This window comes from Ursus americanus, chromosome 17 (genome assembly GCF_024610735.1).
Source record: "Ursus americanus isolate L20-20 chromosome 17, mUrsAme1.1.p, whole genome shotgun sequence".
NCBI lineage: Eukaryota > Metazoa > Chordata > Mammalia > Carnivora > Ursidae > Ursus > Ursus americanus.
The window spans coordinates 16,293,986-16,311,399 of NC_142143.1; the positions used below are offsets into that span (position 1 = coordinate 16,293,986).

General features: G+C 42.0%; 1 long non-coding RNA gene across 3 annotated transcripts in view; it reads right to left on the bottom strand.

Moving 5' to 3' along the window:
* Positions 1 to 15,948, bottom strand: part of LOC123780514 (uncharacterized) — a 119,078-nt gene extending 103,130 nt beyond the window's left edge. For all 3 annotated transcript variants that reach the window (XR_015727108.1, XR_015727109.1, XR_015727107.1), the window contains exons 1-2: positions 15,671 to 15,948; positions 13,610 to 13,683 (exon numbers count right to left, since the gene is read on the bottom strand). This is a non-coding gene — a long non-coding RNA (uncharacterized LOC123780514). The remainder of the gene's footprint in view (positions 1 to 13,609; positions 13,684 to 15,670) is intronic.
* Between the last annotated feature and the right edge of the window lie 1,466 nt (positions 15,949 to 17,414).

Here is a 17,414-nt window from a genome sequence, read left to right on the forward strand (position 1 = left end):
CAATAGATAAAATGGTATTCTAAAAAAAAAAAATCAGTTAATCCAATAGAAATCAGGAAAAGAAGAACATAGGAACAAAAACCAAAAGGCACAAATGGAGAACAACTAGTAATACTGCAGTACCAAATTCAACCATATCAAAAATTAAATTAAATATTAATGAACTAAAGACCCCAATTAAAGGGCAGAGATTGCTAGAACAAATTTAAAATGCAAGACCCAGCCATATGCAGTCTACAAGAGATAAACTTAAATACGAAGCCACAGATAGAATGAAGTAGAGAGACTGGAATATACTTGCCATGCAAATAGTAAGCATAAGAATGTTGGAACGGCAGCACTATTAGATAAATTTGACCTCAAGACAGAGGGGATGATAGAGTTGAAGAGGAACATTTGAAAATGTTGAGATGTTCAATTTTTCAGGATGACATGAAAATCATCAATGTGTGTGTGCCTCATAACAGAGTTTCAAACTACATAAAGCAAAAATTGATAGGAGCAAAGGGATATGCAACTCCACAACCAGAGTTAGAGATTTTAACATACCCTTTCCAGAAATTGATAGAACTAGATAAAAAATAGGTAAAGACATAGAAGATATGAACAACACTACCAGCCAACTTAACCTAATTGATAATTTATAGAACACAACACCAGCAACAGAAGCATGCATATGCTTCTTAAGTGCATGTGGTATGTTCACAAGACAGGTCACAGATGAGGCCATGAACAGGTCTCAATACATGTAAAATGACTGAAATAATGCATAGTAGGTTTTCTAACAACAATGAAATAAAACCAGAGAGCCAAAACAATAAGATATAGAGAAAAATTCCAAATACTTGAAAATTAATTAACTTCCAATACCCCATGAGTTAAAGAACAAATCCTGTGATATGGGAAGTGAGTAAATATGTTGAATTGAATGAAAAACAACATATTCAAATTTGATGGTTGTGGCCCAGAGAAAGGTTTATAGATGTAAATGCTTATATTGTAAAAGAAAAAAAAAAGTATTAGTTTGTTAGGATTGCTATAACGAAGTCCACAGACTGGGTGGTTTAAACAGGAGAAATTTATTTTCTTATGATTTTAGAGGCTGGAATTCCAAGATTAAAGTGGCAGCAGGTTTGGCTTCTTCTGGGACCTCTCTCCTTAGTGTATAGATGGCATTTTATCTGTTTTCACACAATCTTTCCTCCGCATCCGTGTCCTCATTTCCTTCTCTTACAAAGACAATGGTCATATTGGATTACAGTCCACCCTAGTTACCCATTTAACCTTACCCACACATCTCCAAATACTAAAGTACTGGGGGTTAGGACTCCAACATATGCATAAAGGGAGACAATTCAGCCCAGGATGAAAGGTCAGAAATCAATGACCCAATGTTCCAAGGTAAGAAACTAAAGAGTAAAATATAATCATAATAATAAATAAAAAGAATAAACTTAGAAGAAAGGAAAGAATAAAGATTTCTTAAAATCCACTTTTAAAAACCACAAGCAACAGAGAAAATTAACAAGGCCAAAAGTTGAGTTCTTGACAAGGCTTTCAAACATTGATAAATTCCTAGCAAGACTGACCTGGACAGAAAAGAAAGAGAACACCAAGTACTAATATCAGAAATGCAGGGGCGCCTGGGTGGCACAGCGGTTGGGCGTCTGCCTTCAGGTTCAGGGCGTGATCCCGGAGTTGTGGGATCGAGCCCCACATCAGGCTCCTCCGCTATGAGCCTGCTTCTTCCTCTCCCACTCCCCCTGCTTGTGTTCCCTCTCTCGCTGGCTGTCTCTATCTCTGTCAAATAAATAAATAAAATCTTTAAAAAAAAAAAAAAAAAGAAGAAGTGCAAGATAAGGATTAGCATTACAGAGCTTACGGACATAAAAATGATAATAATGGAATTCTATGAGCATCACTGCATAAAAAAATGACAGCTTAAATGAAATGGACAAATTTCTTTAAAAATATGACTGGAAACTGACACAAGAAGAAACAGAAAATCTACAGAGTCACAGACCTATTGAAGAAATTAAACTCATTATCAGAGAACTCCCAACAAATGGAACTCCAATCCACGGTTTTAATGATGCAATACATCAAACATTTAAGGGGAAAAAAAGCACTATCTGAACTTTTTCATAGAATTGAGGAAGAATGCATACTTAAGTCGTTTCATGAGACCAACATAACTCTAAAGCAAAACCTGACAAAGATCTTACAAAAGAAGAAGTTACAGACCCATATTCCTCATGAGCACAGATGTGAAATCCTTAACCAAATACTCTCAAATTGAACCCAGCAATGTACAGGAAAAGGATAATACATTACGCCCAAGTTGAATGTATCCTAGAAATGCCAGGTTTTAACATTTAAAATCAATGCAATTCAACATATTAAAAGAATAAAGGAGAAAAAAACACATATGATGTTTTAAAAGATTTGAAGCATGTGCATACAAAGGGTATATGCATATAAAAGGATACTGCTCAGTGATAACATGAAATGAAATACCAATGCAAGCAATAATATGGGTAAATCTCAAAAACATTGAAAGAAACCTTACACAACAGAGTATAAAACATAAAAATCTACTTCTAAAAATTCCAGAACAGGCAAAACTAATCCATGGTGGAGAAAAGATCAGACTAGAACAGGCAATACTATCTATGGTGGAGAAAAATCAGAACAATGGATGCTTCTGAAGGTGCAAGAGCAGGAAATGGTTGGGAATAGTCAAGACAGAATTTTCTAGGGTGATGGTAATGTTTTATATCTTGATAGGGCAATGAATGACACATTCACCAAAACCCACTGAATGGTACACTTAAGATTTATGCATTTCATTGTATATAAATTTTATCTCAAATGGAAAATTCTCAAAAGAATCACAAATATCAAACTCTAGTTAATGGCATGCATGCAGAGGATTTACGGGAGATCGTACTGATATGTGCAACTTACCATGATGCGTTTAAAAATGATCGGTGGATAGACAGAGAGGTGAATGGTAAAAGAACTAAATTGTCAATTCTGGAATTTAGTGATATATGTTCACTGTAAAATAACTTCAACTTTTCAGTATGTTTGATACATTTTATAAAAAAAACAGTGGGGGGAAATTAAGAGATCAGCATGCACAGAGAAAGCAAAAAGGCCTCAAGTCTGTTCGACTCCAAAATCCAATCTCTCAACTCTTACATGTTTATTTCTTCCTTATGAATTCAACTAACTGAGCTACTCTCATTCCCCCATCAACCCCACATTTTCTCAGCTCTTTGCCTTTGTGCAAGGTATTTTCACCACCTAAAAACTCCTTCTCGCTAATTTTTCATGAGCAAACCCTATGAAATTAGCAGCAAATCCATTCTCTTCCATTTAGCAATTCCCTCCCTTACATTGTCCAAGAACCCCAGAGACTTTCACAGTCCAAAGGGCATTAATCTGGTTTCCCACCCAAGGGGACAGAAGGAACAAGAGACCGATCAGCCACTATGTTGTCATTGAAGACTGGCCCTGAGGACCCAACACCTGGCAGCTATGACAGGTCAGTATGTTCACAGTGGTTCCTGGACCACGATGATCCTGGCCACTCAAGATACAGCTCTGAAATGCTTATTTACATAATGGGAGTTCAGACCCTCAGCTTTTCTGACGTATTTGAAGTCTAAGCCCTTCCAGAAGCAGTGAGTCAGGATGGCCTATGATGCCTGCCAGCTCTTGCACCCAGACCCGCTGTCTCTTTTCCCTCCGGGGTCAAGCACCTTTTCTTTACACCTTCAAAACACTCTTTTCCCCAAATTGTGGGGCTGTATATCACCCTTCTATGTGAGTAATAATAATCATGACACTCTACTACTACTGCTAATAATAATAATAATAATAATAATAATAATAATAATAATAGTTCTTGGTGACTTAAAAGTGGTGTATTCTTCCAAGAGAAACTTTCCAAGTGGGTGTGAGATTTCCATACCCCATGCAACAGGAAGAACTGGGTGGGGAGAGAACGGAGGTGTGCAGGAGGTACCACTTTCAATGCTTCCAAGAGCAATATTATGACACCTATCACACTGAGAAATAATTTTTAAAGCACAAGTTTTAGTTTTTGTACGTATGAGTATTTTCAAATATATGTTGATGCTACTATGGTGATTAATAAAATACAAATTAATTTAAAGACATTGCTAATTCATAGTGACCTCTGTCATTTCCTATGTACCCGTCCATGAGTATCAAATGTCCAGCAACTCCTGGACATGTGAGTGGAGGTGGGGATGGGGGATAATAATGCAAATTTTAGGATGCTAATATAGTGTTGATACTCAAAACAAAGTGTGCCATTCATCCAATACTCTTCCCCTTATTTTATCTAATATCTTTACTCAGCCCCTTGTTATTTTTTGAGCCTCTCCCATGTGCCACGCAATGTACTTAGTTGCCACACCTACTGTTATGAGAAATACAGACATTTTCCCTGATTTCAAGAAAGACAAAAGCTAGCTAGCACGCCGTGAATTAAGCCATCACCATATGAGTAGTAAGCACCACTTTAAGGAAATATCGAGTACTAAGGGAGCAATTATCAGGGCAACCTAACTAACCAGAGGAGGATCCAGCAAGATTTCACAAAGAGAGCTACATTTAAGCTCAGGCTTGAAGGATATGCAGGCATTAGCCAAGCAAAGAAGGAAAGGAAAGAATATACTATAGTAGATCAGGGAAGGACTTGGATAATGGCTAGAGGCAAGAGGAAGATGGGAAAGTTGAAAGAGCTGAAAGACGCTCTATAAGGCTGGGGTATAGTGTGCTATTCAGGGGGCAAAGGGGAGATGAAGTTGGAGAGGCAGGCAGTGGCCCACTATTAAGGGACTTTAGGAGCCATGTTAAGTTTGAGAAAACTGAGTGCCAAAGCATACCAAGAAACTTGCTCAAGGGAGCTGAGCAGACTAGGCACAGAGCCAGTCGAGGCTCCAGCCTCTCCAGGTTTTAAACTAAAACCTGCCTACTGACTCCCCTAAGATAGGAATGAGGGCAGCCATTTCCGCAGAACGAGGATGACATGCCGGGGACCTGAGCCCAAGCCTGTGTCATTGACTAAGTGCAAACAGTAGGTGAGAATGCGTTGGTCCTTATCACCCACCTGGGAATGGGGGGGCTAATTAATCATAGTGACAGCTCCCTGGATGCAGTCAAAAGGATTATTTTTTTTCCTCAATGCTGCTAGTTTAACCTGCCCAAGGCAAGACTTCACTTTACGACACCAAGACGAAGCCTTGTTGAAAATGATGAATGCCTTTTGGAAAAGAATAACATTTTGATAAAGGCCCTTCCAACCAGCCTCCAGGTTAGAATAGAGTGATTTTCCATGAGTGTTTTTACAGTCATTTTACAAGAAAGCCAGCTTTATCTCTGGTCTCCAAATCAACTAACCTAGAGAGGCCTTTTACGATTAAAAATCAAATAAATAACTTGCCATTGTATCTGGCTTTTCGTGAGTAATTACAGCAGGAGCTGCCACTTAGATCCCAACTTTCTGCCAAAGCCCTTGTGGATCTCATTATTCTAGCTTCTGACTCCCCAGCAGCTCCTGAAGATGATTTGGGTTTAAGCTGCAAACAGGGCCTCTCCATTGCCCAGGAAATAGATGTTAGAAGAGCTTTGCGGCCTTTTTGCTGCAGAGTGTGACTTTATCCCTGTTTTTCAGCATTAAATTTTGCCTTTTTCTCCTTCTTATAATCCTCCATTTTCTTGACTGTAAAATGCTTCAGTGTGAAGAGAAAGAAGAACAAAGAGACAGAGGGAGGGAGGAAGAAAGGCAGAAAAGTGACTTCCAGAAAGCACTGGGAAGGCACTCTCCTACTGATGAGGAGAAAAATGTCCCTTTTTTGTTGCATCTGGGTGGAGGTGCCTCCTACCCCAGTTCCGAGATCTTCCAGTGACACCCCTCCCTAGAGCCGAAATTCCACTTACTGGATTGGGGGAGAAGAGGGGCTAGGATGAAGCCCAGCTGGGCATGTCCCAAGGAAGTCAAGGCCAGCAGAGGGCAAAATGGAAGGTCAAGACTAAGAAAGGAGCCTCCTTAGAATCAGAGACTGTTAGCTTTTGTTTGCCTACATGGGAGAATCAGCAAGACATGTATGCTCAGAAGTACACGCATGTGTGTGTGTCACACACACACACACACACAAAGGTGTACATGTTGTCCCTAAAATATAGCAACTAGCTAATAATACTATGATTAACTAACGATTGGATTAAGCCTGACTTTAACTGTTTCTGCCTTCTTTGCCACTTCTACTTACAATTTACTTATATCATAGAATATCACTACTAGTTACTATTAGCACACTTAAAAAAAAAAAGCTTTGGGGAAAAAAGGCTTTGAAAGCTAAGACACAAACAGGCCTTATGAAGGTATATATTCTTTATCCCAATAATTCTACTTTATTTTTTTTTCTTTTGGAGAAACAGAGCACGAACATGTGAGCAGGGGAGGAGGGGCAGAGGGAGAGGGAAAGAGAAACTTCAGCAGGCTCTGTGCCCAGTGCGGAGCCCAATGCTGGGGCTTGATCTCACCACTCTGAGATCATGACCTGAGATCAAGAGGTGGAAGCTTAACCAACTGAGCCACCCAGGTGCCCTCGAGTAATTCTACTTTATACTCAGAATTTATACTAAGGATATATCTGAGCATACCAAAGATTTATCTACAGGAGCACTGCTATAGACCAGATGTTTGTGTCCTCCCAAAATTCATATGTTGAAATCCTAATCCCTTTTGCAATGGTGTTTGTGGGTGAGGTCTTTGGGAGATGATTAGGTCATGAGGGTAGGGTTCTCATGTTGGGATTAGTGTCCTTATAAAATAATGACCCAAGAGAGCTCCCTTGTCCCTTCCACCAGGTGAAGACACAAGGAAAAGTTAGCAGTTCACACTCCAGTAGAAGCTCTCACTAGAACTCGACCAAGCTGACACTTTGATCTTGGACTTCCAGCCTCCAGACCTATAAGAAATATATTTCTTTTATTAATAAGCCACCCGGTCTATGGTATTCTCTGACAGCAGCCTGGATGGACTAAGACAAGTATTAATTGCCAAGTAATTTGTAATAGAAATAACCAAAAATATGGGATTAGTGAAATTATGGAACATCATAAAAAATCAAATCCTCTCAAGCTATTAAAAATTACATTGTTGGAGAATATTAATCCACTTAAGCAGACAAGAAATATTTATTTGGCACAAACGGTGTATGAAATATGATATACAAAGTGGAAGAAAAACAGCAATTTATAAAATTGAGGTCATAATATGCTTGCATTTTCTTAAAAATTCATAAATATGTGTATAAAAGTATCTGAAAAACAAGACACCAAAATGTTAGCCAATGTTAGACAGATGGGAGGGGGAGTCATAGGTCATGGTAACATTTTTATTTATAATGAACATATGTAAATTATATAATCAGAAAAAGATAATTTTTTTCAATTCAAGCCAATTGTTTTGTTTATTCATATATGAAGCATCTGATTTTTGCCATATGAATACCACTAATGTTAACGATAACTTTTAGTTATATAATAAGTGATTGAGTTTTGAAGTTTCCATCAACCCCAAGCAAAAGCTAACAATATTCCAGTATTGGTGGCCATAAGCCAGCTGATAAATTTTAACTCTGAATGTCACATAACCACCAGGCCTTCCCAAAAGTCTCTATTGGCAAGGCAAACAGAGCTCAGTCAAGGTCAAATGCAAGCATAGCTAGGAACTCTTCCTTTTCTCTGGGCAGCAACCCAATATTGTGACAACCCAAACTGAGGGGTTCTACATGCAGTTACCAGCTTCCCAGAAGGCCCTGTTCCAGATGATTCAGGTCAAAGCTTCTGAGGCAGAATCTCTGTCAGGTGTGAAAAGTACCAGGTAATGGGCTTAGCTAACCCTAGGGATATTCTGATCCCTCTACAACACGGATCGCATCTTAGTTACCCAGAAAGAGGTCAGAGTCATGGCCCCATAATCTTTTTCCTTCAATAGGTTTTCTAAGGAAAGGTGGGAAGAGCATGGATCATTTATCCAGGGAAGAGAAGAGAGATAGGAGTCCTAATCAAGTACCCCACATGCTCTTAAGGTAAAAAGGGATTAGGCAGCATCAGATTTGAGGTTCCAGCCTTCCCCAGACATTGACATTTGACAGTACATACATTTGAAACTCTCACCCAGCCTGGAGGGTGGAGATGAGAGATGAATGTTTGAATCTCTTGTGGGGGGGGGGGAACAACTCAAAATGCCACTAAAGTGTATTAATAGTATAATGCAGTGAGTACAAGCAGGGGCCCTCAGGTTGAACGGACATGAGTTTGAATATAAGCCCTTCTACTTACTGTATGACGCCGGGTAAATTATTCAACCTCAGTTTACTCATCTGCAAAAGGGTGACATGGTTGTATGTCACAGGGCTGTCGTCAGAATTAACAGTGAGATGGTGTAGCACTTGTCCTGGGTCAGGAATGCCGTAGTGAAAGCTCTGGGAAAAGTGGATCTTACTCACCGCAGCTCTTAGCACCTTCTTCTCAAGGTCAAGCCCAGCTAACAACTTCAGGGCTCCTACTGCTATTTCTCCACAATGTAACTCTCTGCACACTTGTTTCCTCCCCTAAAATAGGCTCCCCCAGACCACCAGTGACCTCAAAGCTCTCAGTCTTCTTTTCTCTTGAGTCACTGCTGCTTGTCTACCTACTTCTTGTGTGACCATTTTGTGGCGCTCCCCCACACTGACCTTTCTGCTGCCTTTTTAACCTCTTCTTGGTCTCTTTCATCTTCAGTGCTTGGAGTTCACAACCTTAGGCATGAGGGAACTGGGGATTCAAATCCTGTGCTGGCCCTTCAGCTATATTAATTCACTTAGAAAATATTGAGGCCCTGGTGCACTTGGGTGGCTCAGTCGGTTAGGCATCCAACTCTTAGTTTTGGCCCAGGCCATGATCTCTCATGGGTCATGGGATCAAGTTCTGCAGCAGGCTCCCCGCTCAGCAGGAAGTCTGCTTGAGATTCTCTCCCTCTGCCCCTCCCCCCCACACTAATTATTTAATTAAATTAAATAAATCTTAAAAAAAGAAAGAAAATATTGAGGCCCTACTATGTGATAGAATGCTGTTCTAAATGGTAGGTATTCTACAATTAAACAAAACAGAGGAAAAAAACAATCCCTGCCCTTCATTGGAGTTTTAGCAGGAGAAACAGATTGCAAACAATAAATAATTGAAATAATTCAATACATCATATAGTGAGAAATGCTCTCTTCCCTGAAACAGAAGGGAAAGTGGATGGGGTGTCGTGGAGGCAGGGGCGAGATGCAATTCTAAAAAGGATGATCAGGGAAGGTCTCACGGAAAAGACAAAATTTAAGCAACATCCTTCGGCACATTTCTTAAACTCTGAGGGGCTCGGTTTTCCCATTTACAAAATAAAGAACCAGTAGTTCTTCCTCGTGAGTTGTGAGCATTAAATGGGATAACGTGTCATCAACAGCATGACACTTGGCACTAGAAGGGTCCCAGCAAATGTTAGCCCCTTATCCTTCTCTCCCCCGCTCAGTCCCTAAACACAAGTGTTTTTCAAAGGATTGGGCAAAGCCCATCCCTCTTTGATAACATTATCCCCTCCCACAGCTTTAGCTCTTTTCTCTCTGCAAATGACCCCCAAAACTGCCACGTCCAAGACCTTCCTCTTGTGATTACCTGGGTGGTGGCACATCTACCACTGGCTTATAACTGCATGTTGACTTCTGGCTGTTTCCCACTGGGATCCAACTCCTTCCTGGCAGATGTGATATGTTTCATCTCGATAAGCCCTAGAACCAGCACAGGAACCAGCTCAGAGTCGCCACTCAAGAAAGGTTTATTAAATAAACAGATGAGTGACGTATCTCCTATACTTCAGTTGAATATCACCAATTTACCATTTAATAATTTCCATCCAAATGCTCTAACAGCACCATCCACAACAGGTATACGGGCACTTGCATGTATCTTAAGATATCACAGATGCTACATATACTGTTCTGTGACCTACATCTCTTGCCACTTAGCACTACGTTTCATTATTTCTGAAACACCATCAATGCTAAGACATGCCATTATTTTATGGATCACTAAGAAATAGCAGTGCTGTCTATTAACTGTGACGGAATACATATCACTTGCAATCACTTCATAATTTACTGAAAGGGCTCATACAGACTTAGATTGTTACATATTACCTTTGCACACATATAAAAAGGAAAATAGTTATTCCTGACATTTTTCATTTGTAGTTCAACTTGCCTATGTGACTTTTTGTCTCAGTTATCAATGTCAGTGTTTTCCCAAACATTTTCATGCTCTGTGGCATCAAAAACATTGGTAGCATTGCATTTCTTACAAGAATCCAAGACACATTGATTCTGGGTTCTTTAACCCGCTATACAATTATATAGACCTAGCCTATTTTTTATTTTTCTTTGATTCATCACATCCACCCATTTCGTTGCTGGGGGTTAAAAGAATACTGCAGTGTTATCACCACGATTTTCTTCCACCCCCACCCCTAACATCCATTCTGCCAGTTCTAACACTGGCACTTTTGAGATTTGCCTGTACACAGGCAATGAAGAGCTGCATTTTGGCTACAGCCAGGCCTCTGGCAATTATAAGACACTGTCAACTGTCAGAGGCATTCCAATGACAGAGATGTCAAATTTGTTAAATAGGCATCTCAGAAATCTAGGAAATGTGTTATATCATAAATATTTGCCATGCCATTTAATCCCACAGAATTGACTTAATGACTAACACGTAACTACCACTGATAAACAGCTAACATACATTGACATCAACGGCTTCCTGTGTGCCAGACCTTGTCCTACCCACTCCATATAGACTGTTATCTAATTCTCACACCACCGAGCATGTGATGTTATTATTCTTTTAATGAGATGAAGAAACCGAGGCACAGTCAGGTTTGCTATTTGCTAATGAACAGCAAACCCAGAAAGCAAATCCGAGTGTTCTGAATCCGAAGTGCACAGACTCAACCTATACTAGTCAGCACTCTATGATGGGGTAGAGGCCGCATAATCTAGTAAACCAATACCACTGAATGGATATTGATATTGCCATCGCATAGAATGAAGCAATGGTCATTCTCACAGATAAACGTTTGTCAATATCTGTGGGCAGGATATTTCCCAGCTAGGTATTTCCTCAGGATAATTTCCCAGCTAGGTAACTGCTGGGTCTAAGATATAGAAACCTGTAAAGGTTTTGATATTTAAGGCCACGGTGTCCTTCAGACGGACTGTCCCAACTATACAGTCACCGGCAGTGTGTGATAGGGCCCACTGCCTCATAACCTTAAATATTAGGTATTATTGTGATAGGGCCCACTGCCTCATAACCTTAAATAATATTTTTTTAATCTGTACCAATTTGAGGAGAAGCAAATGAATACTCACCCCAGTTGTTAATCTGCCTTTCTTTGATTTTCTAGTAAGGTTGAAAGGGTTTTCATATGACTATCAGCCATGTGTGGTTCTTTTGTGAATGACAGATCTCCTCTTTAAGACTATAGAAGCGTCCCCCCAAGTCAGGGGTGCTTAGATTCTCAACAGCTGAGCCCATGCATCCAGCCCTCCGGTGGTACCTCCCGGCTTTGCTCGGGCTCTAGATCAGCGGTTCTCAGCCTTGGCTACACATTACAACAACCCAGGGAGCTTTAAAAATACTGAAGCCTGGGACTTACCCCCCAGTTATTTATTTAACTGGTGTAGAGGCAATCTAGGCATCAGGATTTTTTTTAAAGCTCCCCAGGTCATTCTAATGTGCAGGGAGGCTGAGAACCCTGGCTTCAGAGAGAGGCCCTGCTAACGGCATACTAATGAGCATCGGAGATGTCGGAAAATTACCTTCCATTAGCATCTGCTCGTAGTGTGAAGAGCAGGAAGATGAGGATGCATATGAAAGACAGAGGTGAGGAGGGAAACAGACAAATTCGTCTCCAGGGCCATCTCATTTGTTTCACATACTGATCTATAAATATTTGAGCATCAACTATGATAATAATGGTGCACATTTATTGAACATTTGCTATAGGTCAGGCTCTCATCTAAAACCTTTACACATATTCCCTCCAATAACCCGAGGAGGCAAGTACTCTCTTTATTCCCATTGAAACTGAGGCACAGAGAGGTTCAGTCATTTGCTTACAGTTACACAGCAATTAAGTGGTAGAGGTAGGATCTGCACACAAACAAGCTAGCTCTGGAGTTCTCCGTCATAATACTGCATGCCAGACACTGTGAAAGTGATATGCCATAGTAAAAAAATAGGTAACGGTTCCTGCTTTCACATAGCTTAAAGCTTACCAGAATACTACGAATATAAATGAATAAATGCACAAGATCTGAAGGAAAAGTACAAGGTGCTATAAAAGAATAGAACCAAGTAGTCATGTTCAAAGCAGTATCCACAATAGCCAAGAGATGAAAGCAATGCAAGAATCCACCCATGAATGAACGGATAAAGCAAGTGGTCTACACATACAGTCCAACATCATTCAGCTTTAAAAAGGAAGGAAACTCTGAAAAATGCTGCAAAATGGATGAACCTTGAAGACATTATGCTAATTAAAATAAGCCAGTCACATAAGGACCACCACTGTATGACTCAACTTATATGAGAATAGAGCTGTCAAATTCTTAGAGACAAAAAGTATAATGGTGGTTGTCAGGGGCTGGGGGGTAGATGGGAATGGTGAGTCATTGTTTAATGAGTATAAAGTCTCCATTTTAGAAGACGAAAAATTTCTGGAGATGGATGATGGCGAGGGCTGCACAACAGTGTGAATGTATTTAATGCCACTGAAATGCACACTTAAAAGTGGTTAAGATGCTGGGGCACCTGGGTGGCTCTTGATTTTGGCTCAGGTCATGATCTTACGATCTCAGGATCGAGCCCTGCATCAGGCTCCGCGCTCAGCAGGGTTACTTGAGATTCTCTTCCTCTCCCTCCACTCCTCCCCACCCCTCTCTAAATTAAAAAAAAAAAAAAGGTTAAGATTGTGAATTTTTTGTTAGGCATCTAAGAGATAGATAAATTTCTAAAAGAATGTAACCATAAGCCCCAAATTAGATTGGGGAGGGAGTCAAGGAAGGTCTATTTCAGGAAATGACATTCAAATTAAGACTTGGGAATCAGAAGGATCTTCTAGGTAAAGAATAGAGAGAAGCTATCCTGAATGGAAGAATGGCATATGCAAGGGCCCTGGGGCAGTAATTATGTGGCAGGGGAAGCCTAGTGAATGAGAACCACCTAGTGCAGAGTAAGGCCTTGCAAGCCTTCAAAGACCTAGACAAGGAGCTTGGAATTTATTCCAAATGCTTTGGGAAGCCACAGGTGGATACTGAACAGGGCAATGAAAAGATCTGCTTTACATTTTATAAAACTCCATCTACCTGCCCTAGAAAAGTGGCTTGGAAGAGGGCAAGTTAGAAAGTAATCACCACAATGTGAGTTAGTGTAGGCGTCGTCTGAGAAAAGTAAGGTTCAGAGAGGTTAAGTAACTTACCAGGGTCACACAGCACACAACTCTCAGAACTCAGAATGAAGGTCTCTGACTTTGGTGCCTGTATTCCTTATACTCTGTAGATTTAAAAAAAAGAAAGAAAGAAAGAGGAGAAATTAGAATATACAGGAAAGAAGATACCTCATAATTCAGACCCTCTGGGGACAGAGAAAAGCACTATTCCACTGTTCCTCCACAGATGTTTCATATTTATGGATGTGAAACCAAACAATTTGACTATAAAAAGGAGTGGAGAAGGGAGAAAGGCACACAGAGAAATGGAAAGATGGGAAATGAGAAAGGAAAAAGGAGAGAAAGGAGCTTCCCAGGGATCCTGCCATGTGGACTCCCACATCTAGGCCCTCAGAGCCAGCCCCACAGCCCCCCTGGGCTCACAGAGCAGAGCATGGATCAGCAGATTAAGATCCAAGGGCCAGAAGACTGCCAAGTAGCGCTTGAGGCTATGGGTGTGTTGGAGCAGACGAACTGGGTAGTGTTCTGAGGCCCAAAACAGCTTCCCTGTGGAGAACACTAGGGCGAGCTTCTAAAACCTTGAGCCCTTGGGGTGTTAGAGCCTCATTAATTGCTTGGAAGACATGATTGGGAATAACAAAAAGGATTAATGAGCCCATCTTTTGAAAAGTAAGAAAAATTCGAGGCAAGGCTAAGTCCCCTCTCCCAAGATCAGGTCACATACCAACGAACACAAAGCAAAACCCTAGTTTACTGCAACCCACCAGTGAGAAACCTCCGATTCCTGGGCCCCTGTGCAATCCTCTGCATGAACAGAAAAGCAACCCTTCAAAAATTATAATAATAATAATTCATGTTAGAGATTCATCCAAAGACCCTATTTGGGTGAATGTACAACATCAAAACTGATTATAGCTGAAAAAGACCCCAGAAGTGTTTCTTGTACAACCCATCATCTTAGAGGCAAGGAAAAGAAGTGACTTGCCTAGGCCACAGGATCTTACTGGCCAGCCATGCAGTGCTCCTTCTAGTACATTCTTTCTATGCCACTCCACTCCACGTTTGCATTGGACCCACAGCCCTGTGAAACAGTGAAAACTTTGACCCACACCCATGCAGCTCCACACTGCATAAAATACTATCTCCACTAATTATGTCAGCCCTCTCGAGAGGTAGAGGGGCTGATGGGACAGGACTGTGTCCTCGTTTGTCTTGGCAAGTGTTCTGGATGCAGAGCCTAACATGTAGCAGGCCCCCAAGAATGGAGGTTGAATTAACAAAACTAGCTGCCCTTTGTCCGTTGCTGACTAAGCACTGGAGCTGAGGGCTTGACCTCCGTCTGCTGCATTCACATCACCTGTGCAGTCAGCCCTATTATCACCCTCCGTTTACAAAAGAAGAAACTGAGGCTTGAGAGAATTCGGTGACCTACAAGGGTACCAGCTCTTCTTACAAGTGCCAGACCAGGATTTAAGTCCAGGGAGTTGGACTCCAGAATCCACATTCCTAACACTATACAATTTCTCTCTCCTTTGCCTCTGGCAAATGAACAAATGTCCATTTGCCAAATGAGAACCAGAAGGCTGAGGCACTCGCCCGAAGGTGCACAGCAAATCAGGCATAAAGTGAGGTCTCAAAGCCAGTCCTTCAGCGGCAAGTCTACTGTCCAAGTAGACTGGTCCTTCAGCTGCAAGTCTACGCCAAACAGCGTGCAATAGTAGGAGCATCGAAGGATCTGCTTTTGGAACGGAAGCGGTGGACGCACCCCAAAGACCTCAGCTTTGGAGAACGGACATGCCCCACTGAGTCCCGTTCGCCTCGCATGGGGCGGGCTGACTTTGAGGTTAATCTTGCCGTGCTTCAGTTACTTCCCCAGGACCAAGGAGATGGTATTACCTCTCAAGAACTCTGGTACGACCTGCTGGCTGAGATTTATTAGGACAGAGAATACTCCAGATACACACATATCCTATTATCTGAGACGCAGTAAAGCATGGTGTTTATCACGGACCACCACTTCCCAGCCGGATGACTTACATCTTTCTACCTTAGGTTTCCTTATCTATAAAAAGAGATAACAATAAAGCCTACCTCCTGGTTCTGTTGCGAAAGCTAAATGAGCTGTTGTATGAGAGACACTGAGGGCAGCGCCTGGCACACGCGCTCCGTGTGTGTTAGCTGTTGGAGACACAGCCCATTCAGGTAGACAGAAGCCTTAGTTTATCACCGTAAAGATCTCGAGTTTCATGGCTTCCGTTTTCCATATACCATAAAAGGCAGGAGAAGCTCGTTGGAAGTGAGGAAGGGGAACGAGACCGGAGAGGTGTGCGGAGAAACTGGAAAACAGCTTTCACACTAGACGCGCTAGTCTGGCGGCCGGGGACTTAGACACTGGGCATGCGCGGAGCTGCTTTGAGGCGCCCTGTCGCAAAGTGAGGCACAGAGTTGGGGAGGAGGTTTCTCTAGGGAGAAGGACTCTGCAAAAATAACTCCTCTCCCTCGTGGGAGCAGCCGGAAGTAGGGCGGACCCAGGCAATGGTGGCGACTGTTGTAGAATTTTCCTGTGGCTGAGCAGGCACTGGCCCATGAAAAGCAGAGAAGGAGCAGAGAGAGAGGAGATCACACAGTGACCTTGGGGGCTTTGAGGTCTGTCCCACCATCAGGCAGGGGAGGGATATGGAGGCGGTAGACATGTGGCCTGATGCGGAGGATACTGACCTAATGCAAGGATTTATCAGTGTCCCTGTCACAGCACAGGTGCCCCCATAAACAATAGGAAGGGCCGGAAAACTTTCCATGAAGAGGCCTGAAAGTATTTTGATTGATTCTGAATCATGAAAAACAATTTTGATCAGGGTCCTGCCCTCTGGGTAACTGAGTCTGCGCTGTGACTATGAGAGATTTTCATTCATTTGGGGGGAAACCAAGGAAGGTATAACATTTCTTTTCCGCAGCCCAAGTTGACACACTGAACATTTTTAAGCATGAGAAAAGTTGGAATCAGCAAAGGGCATTTTGACAGCCCTGAAATTTATGTCTGGCTGGGAGGAGATAGTACCCCACACTTTTTAAACAGTTTCGGTCAGAGGAAAAAAATGTAAAATTGGTCCCTAGCTAATGAGGCCCGATCTTCCTTTTATGGCGCTCTAGTATGCAATTAAGGTTAGCTTCATGTAAACTGCCAGCACGCTCAGACTTTTAACAGCCTTATGTATGTCAGGAAGGAAAATAAATAGTCCCCTGTTTGTGCTTTATGCAGGGGAATTATTGAGATAAACAGCTTGGGCCTGACAGGTGTGACTTCTTGCGGCTTAACGTGATGGATTTGCCAATGGCAGCTGGAGCTGATAGCACCAAACTGTTGATGGAAATAAAACATGGTGGAGATTCTGACAGTTATATAAGTGCAAGAGCCAGGCAGGGTCTGACTTTTGACTGTGAGGCACTCAGCCCTTCGGTGTTTGGGGGTGTGGGAGGAACTGGAACACAGAGTTGGAAGAGATTCATCTACAGAATAGGTGGAATCCTGGAGCTCCAGAGGAAGTGAGAGATGGGGACCCACGGGGGTCTAGAAAGTTCTAGTGACTACCCAGCTGTTCATGAGTGGACCTCAGGTCGCCTGCCCGTGCTATTTCCACTATTTTTTTTTTAAGATTTTATTTATTTATTTGACAGAGACAGCCAGCGAGAGAGGGAACACAAGCAGGGGGAGTGGGAGAGGAAGAAGCAGACTCCTAGCAGAGGAGCCTGATGTGGGGCTCGATCCCAGAACGCTGGGATCACACCCTGAGCCGAACGCAGACGCTTAACGACTGCGCCACCCAGGCGCCCCTAT